Source organism: Anomaloglossus baeobatrachus, chromosome 3 (genome assembly GCF_048569485.1).
Source record: "Anomaloglossus baeobatrachus isolate aAnoBae1 chromosome 3, aAnoBae1.hap1, whole genome shotgun sequence".
Lineage (NCBI taxonomy): Eukaryota > Metazoa > Chordata > Amphibia > Anura > Aromobatidae > Anomaloglossus > Anomaloglossus baeobatrachus.
This window is the reverse complement of record NC_134355.1, coordinates 419,740,748-419,749,522: the sequence shown is the minus strand read 5'-3', so window position 1 is coordinate 419,749,522 and position 8,775 is coordinate 419,740,748. Positions and strand designations below refer to the sequence as shown.

The 8,775-nt window shown below is 58.1% G+C and overlaps 1 protein-coding gene across 2 annotated transcripts in view; it reads left to right on the top strand.

The window, feature by feature from the left end:
• The first annotated feature begins 1,910 nt into the window (after window positions 1–1,910).
• Window positions 1,911–8,775, top strand: part of LOC142296564 (protein CLN8-like) — a 31,080-nt gene continuing 24,215 nt past the window's right edge. Inside the window, exons 1-2 of one of the 2 annotated variants that reach the window (XM_075340326.1) lie at window positions 1,911–1,996; window positions 4,572–4,605. The gene's annotated coding sequence lies outside the window, so the exon portion shown is untranslated. The remainder of the gene's footprint in view (window positions 1,997–4,571; window positions 4,606–8,775) is intronic. The other variant, XM_075340325.1, reaches the window with a different exon arrangement.

Sequence of the window (8,775 nt, the reverse complement as noted above, 5' to 3'; positions counted from 1 at the left end):
CCTTGTAGTAATGTCCCCATCCTGGTCCCCTTCTTGTAGCAATGTCCCCATCCTGGTTCCCTTCTTGTAGTAATGTATCCATCCTGGTCCCCTTCTTGTAGCAATGTCCCCATCCTGGTCCTCATCTTTTAGTAATGTATCCATCCTGGTCCCCTTCTTGTAGCAATGTCCCCATCCTGGTCCTCATCTTTTAGTAATGTATCCATCCTGGTCCCCTTCTTGTAACAATGTCACCATCCTGGTACTCTTCTTGTAGTAATGTCCCCATTCTGGGCCCCACCTTGTAGTAATGTCCCCATCCTGGTCCCCTTCTTGTAGCAATGTCCCCATCCTGGTTCCCTTCTTGTAGTAATGTATCCATCCTGGTCCCCTTCTTGTAGCAATGTCCCCATCCTGGTCCCCTTCTTGTAGTAATGTATCCATCCTGGTCCCCTTCTTGTAGCAATGTCCCCATCCTGGTCCCCTTCTTGTAGTAATGTATCCATCCTGGTCCCCTTCTTGTAGCAATGTCCCCATCCTGGTCCCCTTCTTGTAGTAATGTATCCATCCTGGTCCCCTTCTTGTAGCAATGTCCCCATCCTGGCCCCCTTCTTGTAGTAATGTATCCATCCTGGTCCCCTTATTGTAGCAATGTCTCCATCCTGGTCCTCATCTTGTAATAATGTATCCATCCTGGTCCCCGTCTTGTAGTAATGTCCCCATTCTGGCCCCTTTCTTGTAGTAATGTCCCCATCTTGGTCCCCTTCTTGTAGCAATATCCCCAGCCTGGTCCCCACCGTGTAGTAATGTCCCCATCCTGGCCCCCTTCTTGTAGTAATGTATCCATCCTGATCCCCTTCTTGTAGCAATGTCTCCATCCTGGTCCTCATCTTGTAATAATGTATCCATCCTGGTCCCCTTCTTGTAGTAATGTCCACATCCTGGTCCTCGTCTTGTAGTAATGTCCCCATTCTGGCCCCTTTCTTGTAGTAATGCCCCCATCTTGTAGCAATATCCCCAGCCTGGTCCTCATCTTGTAGTAATGTATCCATCCTGGTCCCTTTTATAGTAATGCCCCCACCTTCTAGTAATGTTTTCTGGTCCCCTTTTTGTAGTAATGTCCCCATATTGTAGTAATATATCCATCCTGGTCCCCTTCTTGTAGTAATGTATAAATCCTGGTCTCATTCTTGTAGTAATGTCCCCATCTTGGTCCCCTTCTTGTAGCAATATCCCCAGCCTGGTCCTCATCTTGTAGCAATGTATCCATCCTGGTCCCTTTTATAGTAATGCCCCCACCTTGTAGTAATGTTTTCTGGTCCCCTTCTTGTAGTAATTTATCCATTCTGGTCCCCTTTTTGTAGTAATGTCCCCATATTGTAGTAATATATCCATCCTGGTCCCCTTCTTGTAGTAATGTATCAATCCTGGTCTCATTCTTGTAGCAATGCCCCCATCTTGGTCCTCACCTTGTAGTGTAGTCTCCATGCTGGTCCTTATCTTCTAGTAATTTCCCCAGTCTGGTCCCCTTCTTGTAGTAATGTGCCCATCCTCATCCCCACAGTGTAGTAATGTCCCCATGTTGTAGTAATGGTCCCATCCTGATTCCCATATTGTAATAATGTTCCCACCCTAGTCCTCAGCTTGTGATGTCCCGATCCTATAGTACTGTGCTCCTTCTAGTCTCCTAGTAGTAATGTGCCCAGGCTGTATACACAGAGTGGGGGGGCGTGTTGTGGGTCGACACGAGGGAGATAAAATTAGCAACACGGGGTGAGAGAGGAAGACACGGCGAAGAGGACGATTACAGCGCGGAGTTACTTCAGGCTCGTGTCAGATAATGGTACGGTCCTCCCTCCCCTCAAGTCACGTGGTGATGCATCCTATGAGACAGGAAGTGCTGATGAGAACGTGACTTTTGATCACGTGATTTCGTCCAGCGGTGGAGCGCGCGGTGATGTCTGCCGGCTGTCAGAGTGTAACGCGGGATCCGCGCGGTGTAATCTGCAGCCTCCCTGTGAGTGCGCGCCTGTATACGCTGTGTACGAGATGTGTGTGGTCTGTGGAATTAGTCTTTCTGCCCCTTGTTCTCTCTGTCTGTAGTGTACTCTTCTCACTTTGTGTGGGGTCTGCCTGGCCATAGTGGATTCCTGCAGTTTGTCCTGTCTGGCTGTGTTAGGGTGGGCACGGCTCCGGTGTAATTCCATCCTCCTCACACACAGGGCGAGGTCTGGTCAGTGCCGTCAGGCTGGATATATCGGGGTCTTCCCCGTCCATAGTGGATTCCTGCAGATCGGCCTATGTCCTGTTTAGCTGTGTTAGGGTGGGCACGGCTCCGGTGTAATTCCATCCTCCTCACACACAGGGCGAGGTCTGGTTAATGCCATCAGGTTGGATATATTGGGGTCTTCCCCATCCATAGTGGATTCCTGCAGATCGTCCTATGTCCTGTTTAGCTGTGTTAGGGTGGGCACGGCTCCGGTGTAATTCCATCTCCTCACACACAGGGCGAGGTCTGGTCAGTGCCGTCAGGCTGGATATATCGGGGTCTTCCCCGTCCATAGTGGATTCCTGCAGATCGGCCTATGTCCTGTTTAGCTGTGTTAGGGTGGGCACGGCTCCGGTGTAATTCCATCCTCCTCACACACAGGGCGAGGTCTGGTTAATGCCATCAGGTTGGATATATTGGGGTCTTCCCCATCCATAGTGGATTCCTGCAGATCGTCCTATGTCCTGTTTAGCTGTGTTAGGGTGGGCACGGCTCCGGTGTAATTCCATCCTCCTCACACACAGGGCGAGGTCTGGTTAATGCCATCAGGTTGGATATATTGGGGTCTTCCCCATCCATAGTGGATTCCTGCAGATCGTCCTATGTCCTGTTTAGCTGTGTTAGGGTGGGCACGGCTCCGGTGTAATTCCATCCTCCTCACACACAGGCGAGGTCTGGTCAGTGCCGTCAGGCTGGATATATCGGGGTCTTCCCCGTCCATAGTGGATTCCTGCAGATCGTCCTATGTCCTGTTTAGCTGTGTTAGGGTGGGCACGGCGCCGGTGTAATTCTATCCTCCTCACAGGCAGTGTATTGTCAGTGCTGTCAGGCTGGATATATCGGGGTCTGCTTGGCCATAGTGGATTCCTGCAGATCGTCCTATGTCCTGTCTGGCTGTGTTAGGGTGGGCACGGCTCCGGTGTAATTCCATCCTCCTCACACACAGGGCGAGGTCTGGTCATTGCCGTCAGGCTGGATATATCGGGGTCTTCCCGTCCATAGTGGATTCCTGCAGATCGTCCTATGTCCTGTTTAGCTGTGTTAGGGTGGGCACGGCTCCGGTGTAATTCCATCCTCCTCACACACAGGGCGAGGTCTGGTTAATGCCATCAGGTTGGATATATTGGGGTCTTCCCCATCCATAGTGGATTCCTGCAGATCGGCCTATGTCCTGTTTAGCTGTGTTAGGGTGGGCACGGCTCCGGTGTAATTCCATCCTCCTCACACACAGGGCGAGGTCTGGTCAGTGCCGTCAGGCTGGATATATCGGGGTCTTCCCCATCCATAGTGGATTCCTGCAGATCGGCCTATGTCCTGTCTGGCTGTGTTAGGGTGGGCACGTCTCCGGTGTAATTCCATCCTCCTCACACACAGGGCGAGGTCTGGTCAGTGCGTCAGGCTGGATATATTGGGGTCTTCCCCATCCATAGTGGATTCCTGCAGATCGGCCTATGTCCTGTCTGGCTGTGTTAGGGTGGGCACGTCTCCGGTGTAATTCCATCCTCCTCACACACAGGGCGAGGTCTGGTCAGTGCCGTCAGGCTGGATATATTGGGTCTTCCCCATCCATAGTGGATTCCTGCAGATCGGCCTATGTCCTGTCTAGCTGTGTTAGGGTGGGCACGGCTCCGGTGTAATTCCATCCTCCTCACACACAGGGCGAGGTCTGGTCAGTGCCGTCAGGCTGGATATATTGGGATCACAGACTACGATGACAGCATGGTCCAAGCTCTGGATCTGTGTGTGACCGGTCACCTATGTGCAGCCTCAGTTCTGACCTAGTATCAGATGATTTCCTGGAAGTTGCTCTAAGTCCGCTTTTTTATCCCTGCTGTGAGAATAGAGAAGTGAAGCTGTTGCACTCTGTAGAACTTTTCACCCTGTTGTTAGTAATGTCAGCATCTTTCGGATGTCGGCCAAAAAGCTCCTGGTCATGAGTATTTCTTCTCTGGCGACATCTTGTCTGAATGCCCCGATCAGCTGACTTTTGCATTCAGTTAATATTGTTGTGACCCGTTCCTCAACTACTAAATAGCTTGAATGATTACGGAACCCACGCAGCTGTGGCTGGAGTAATAATCCCAAAATCCCAAAATAATCTACCACCTACAGCAATACGTCCAGACGACTTTACAGCTGGACCCTGGGGCTTCCTTCTGAAAGTTAAATCCTCCATCTCACATCAGATGTAAAGATAAGGCGCTTGGATGGAATGAGTTCTCCTCAAGGACAGGAATTATTCCCTTTGTTAAAATATAATGCCCAGTGTTGACCTAAAGTAATTTCCTTACTGATTTATTGAAACCGTCCTTTCTGCCCATAGGAGCCAATCAGATTGCCGCTTTCATTTATTAAAGGTAAGCTGTCATGTAAACAAAATGCTATTAATCTGCAAATATGAGGTTCAACTTTAAGGTAATAGTATTTTTTGACATAAGTTTTCCTATAAACAGCTGTGGTAAAATGACAGCCGCCCTAAGACTGCACAAAGAGGTACCGAGCCCTTGTCATTCTATTGTGCTGTCTGAAGCCTGAGCAGCGGGAATCGGTGCTGGGCTGCGCAATTGCAGCAAGCTATGCTCTACTCTTGTGATGCTTCAGCACAAACCTACTTGGAAAAGTCAACTGGAGACTATGGGGAGACACCTGACTAGTCCAGCACAGCACCCGGCCAACTTCTCACTGCCCATCTCCAGTTTACTGATGTCTTTCTCTATATACACCCACATGGGGAGATCTGTCAGCCACCTGAAGTGTTAAAGGGGTTACCCGGGTTATTTTGCTATTTTTTTAATTGTTTTACTATTGGGCTACATTGGGGCAGGTAAGTAAATAGTAACTACCTACCTACCCTGCTTTCAGCCCCTCTCGACCAGCTCAGAGCGGTAATGTGACCGCTCCAGCCGGGATTTTGCTGCTTCCTGTGAGGTCACGTTGACAGGGGCAGGAGCTTATGCTCGCCTTGTAGACAGGCATCACAACCGACGTCATGTAGCCGCCCTGCTGGGCAGGTACAGTGCGCCGGAGTCCCTCCCTCCCCCCCCCTGCACCTCAACCCCCCCCTGCACCTCCCCACATTTCGTACTCTCGTCACAATCTCCCAGCCACTGCTATGGGGCCCCTGAGCTGGGGGAAGGACCTGTCAGCACCAGCACTGGGCCCCCTGCTCAGGATCACAAGTTCAAATGTATCCGCATCACAGATAGCAATACATTTGAAAGCACTGATGAGAGGCAGCGCTGCGCTGCTTCTCATCACTGTCCCGCTGCCTGTGCTCTTTGACAGTACAGTACAGCGGTGATTTCAATACTGTGCTGATGTAGCCAGAGCACAGACAGCAGGGAAGGGGGTGCAGAGCGATGTGGAGGGGGTGCAGAGCGATGTGGAGGGGGTGCAGAGCGATGTGGAGGGGGGGGAAGGGGGTGCAGAGCGATGTGGAGGGGGGGGGGAAGGGGGTGCAGAGCGATGTGGAGGGGGGGGGAAGGGGGTGCAGAGCGATGTGGAGGGGGGGGGGGAAGGGGGTGCAGAGCGATGTGGAGGGGGGGGGAAGGGGGTGCAGAGCGATGTGGAGGGGGGGGGAAGGGGGTGCAGAGCGATGTGGAGGGGGGGAAGGGGGTGCAGAGCGATGTGGAGGGGGGGAAGGGGGTGCAGAGCGATGTGGAGGGGGGGGAAGGGGGTGCAGAGCGATGTGGAGGGGGGGGGAAGGGGGTGCAGAGCGATGTGGAGGGGGGGGGAAGGGGGTGCAGAGCGATGTGGAGGGGGGGGGAAGGGGGTGCAGAGCGATGTGGAGGGGGGGGGAAGGGGTGGCAGAGCGATGTGGAGGGGGGGGGAAGGGGGTGCAGAGCGATGTGGAGGGGGGGGGAAGGGGGTGCAGAGCGATGTGGAGGGGGGGGGGAAGGGGGTGCAGAGCGATGTGGAGGGGGGGGGAAGGGGGTGCAGAGCGATGTGGAGGGGGGGGGGAAGGGGGTGCAGAGCGATGTGGAGGGGGGGGGGAAGGGGGTGCAGAGCGATGTGGAGGGGGGGGGAAGGGGGTGCAGAGCGATGTGGAGGGGGGGGAAGGGGGTGCAGAGCGATGTGGAGGGGGGGGGGAGGGGGTGCAGAGCGATGTGGAGGGGGGGGGAGGGGGTGCAGAGCGATGTGGAGGGGGTGGCAGAGCGATGTGGAGGGGGTGCAGAGCGATGTGGAGGGGGTGCAGAGCGATGTGGAGGGGGTGCAGAGCGATGTGGAGGGGGTGCAGAGCGATGTGGAGGGGGGGGGAAGGGGTGCAGAGCGATGTGGAGGGGGGGGGAAGGGGGTGCAGAGCGATGTGGAGGGGGGGGAAGGGGGTGCAGAGCGATGTGGAGGGGGGGGGGAAGGGGGTGCAGAGCGATGTGGAGGGGGGGGAGAGGGTGCAGAGCGATGGGGAGGGGTGCAGAGCGATGGGGAGGGGGTGCAGAGCGATGGGAGGGGGTGCAGAGCGATGGGGAGGGGGTGCAGAGCGATGGGGAGGGGGTGCAGAGCGATGGGGAGGGGGTGCAGAGCGATGGGGAGGGGGTGCAGAGCGATGGGGAGGGGGTGCAGAGCGATGGGGAGGGGGTGCAGAGCGATGGGGAGGGGGGGGGAAGGGGGTGCAGAGCGATGGGGAGGGGGGGGAAGGGGGTGCAGAGCGATGGGGAGGGGGGGGAAGGGGGTGCAGAGCGATGGGGAGGGGGGGGAAGGGGGTGCAGAGCGATGGGAGGGGGGGAAGGGGGTGCAGAGCGATGGGGAGGGGGGGGAAGGGGGTGCAGAGCGATGGGGAGGGGGGGGAAGGGGGTGCAGAGCGATGTGGAAGGGGGGAAGGGGTGCAGAGCGATGTGGAGGGGGGGGAAGGGGGTGCAGAGCGATGTGGAGGGGGGGGAGAGGGTGCAGAGCGATGTGGAGGGGGTGCAGAGCGATGTGGAGGGGGTGCAGAGCGATGTGGAGGGGGTGCAGAGCGATGTGGAGGGGGTGCAGAGCGATGTGGAGGGGTGCAGAGCGATGTGGAGGGGGGGGAAGGGGGTGCAGAGCGATGTGGAGGGGGGGGGGAAGGGGGTGCAGAGCGATGTGGAGGGGGGGGAAGGGGGTGCAGAGCGATGTGGAGGGGGGGGGAAGGGGGTGCAGAGCGATGTGGAGGGGGGGGGAGAGGGTGCAGAGCGATGTGGAGGGGGTGCAGAGCGATGTGGAGGGGGGGGGGAAGGGGGTGCAGAGCGATGTGGAGGGGGGGGGGAGAGGGTGCAGAGCGATGTGGAGGGGGTGCAGAGCGATGTGGAGGGGGGGGGGAAGGGGGTGCAGAGCGATGTGGAGGGGGGGGGGAAGGGGGTGCAGAGCGATGTGGAGGGGGGGGGAAGGGGGTGCAGAGCGATGTGGAGGGGGGGGGGGAAGGGGGTGCAGAGCGATGTGGAGGGGGGGGGGAAGGGGGTGCAGAGCGATGTGGAGGGGGGGGGGAAGGGGGTGCAGAGCGATGTGGAGGGGGGGGGGAAGGGGGTGCAGAGCGATGTGGAGGGGGGGGGAAGGGGGTGCAGAGCGATGTGGAGGGGGGGGGGAAGGGGGTGCAGAGCGATGTGGAGGGGGGGGGGAAGGGGGTGCAGAGCGATGTGGAGGGGGGGGGGAAGGGGGTGCAGAGCGATGTGGAGGGGGGGGGGAAGGGGGTGCAGAGCGATGTGGAGGGGGGGGGGAAGGGGGTGCAGAGCGATGTGGAGGGGGGGGGGAAGGGGGTGCAGAGCGATGTGGAGGGGGGGGGAAGGGGGTGAAGAGCGATGTGAGGGGGGGGAAGGGGGTGAAGAGCGATGTGGAGGGGGGGGGGAAGGGGTGCAGAGCGATGTGGAGGGGGGGGGGAAGGGGGTGCAGAGCGATGTGGAGGGGGGGGGAAGGGGGTGAAGAGCGATGTGGAGGGGGGGGGAAGGGGGTGAAGAGCGATGTGGAGGGGGGGGGGAAGGGGGTGCAGAGCGATGTGGAGGGGGGGGGAAGGGGGTGCAGAGCGATGTGGAGGGGGGGGGGAAGGGGGTGCAGAGCGATGTGGAGGGGGGGGGAAGGGGTGCAGAGCGATGTGGAGGGGGGGGGAAGGGGGTGCAGAGCGATGTGGAGGGGGGGGAAGGGGTGCAGAGCGATGTGGAGGGGGGGGGGAAGGGGGTGCAGAGCGATGTGGAGGGGGGGGGGAAGGGGGTGCAGAGCGATGTGGAGGGGGGGGGAGGGGGTGCAGAGCGATGTGGAGGGGGGGTGCAGAGCGATGTGGAGGGGGGGGGGAAGGGGGTGCAGAGCGATGTGGAGGGGGGGGGGAAGGGGGTGCAGAGCGATGTGGAGGGGGGGGAAGGGGGTGCAGAGCGATGTGGAGGGGGGGGGGAGAGGGTGCAGAGCGATGTGGAGGGGGTGCAGAGCGATGTGGAAGGGGTGCAGAGCGATGTGGAGGGGGGGGGAAGGGGGTGCAGAGCGATGTGGAGGGGGGGGGAAGGGGGTGCAGAGCGATGTGGAGGGGGGGGGAAGGGGGTGGCAGAGCGATGTGGAGGGGGGGGAGAGGGTGCAGAGCGATGTGG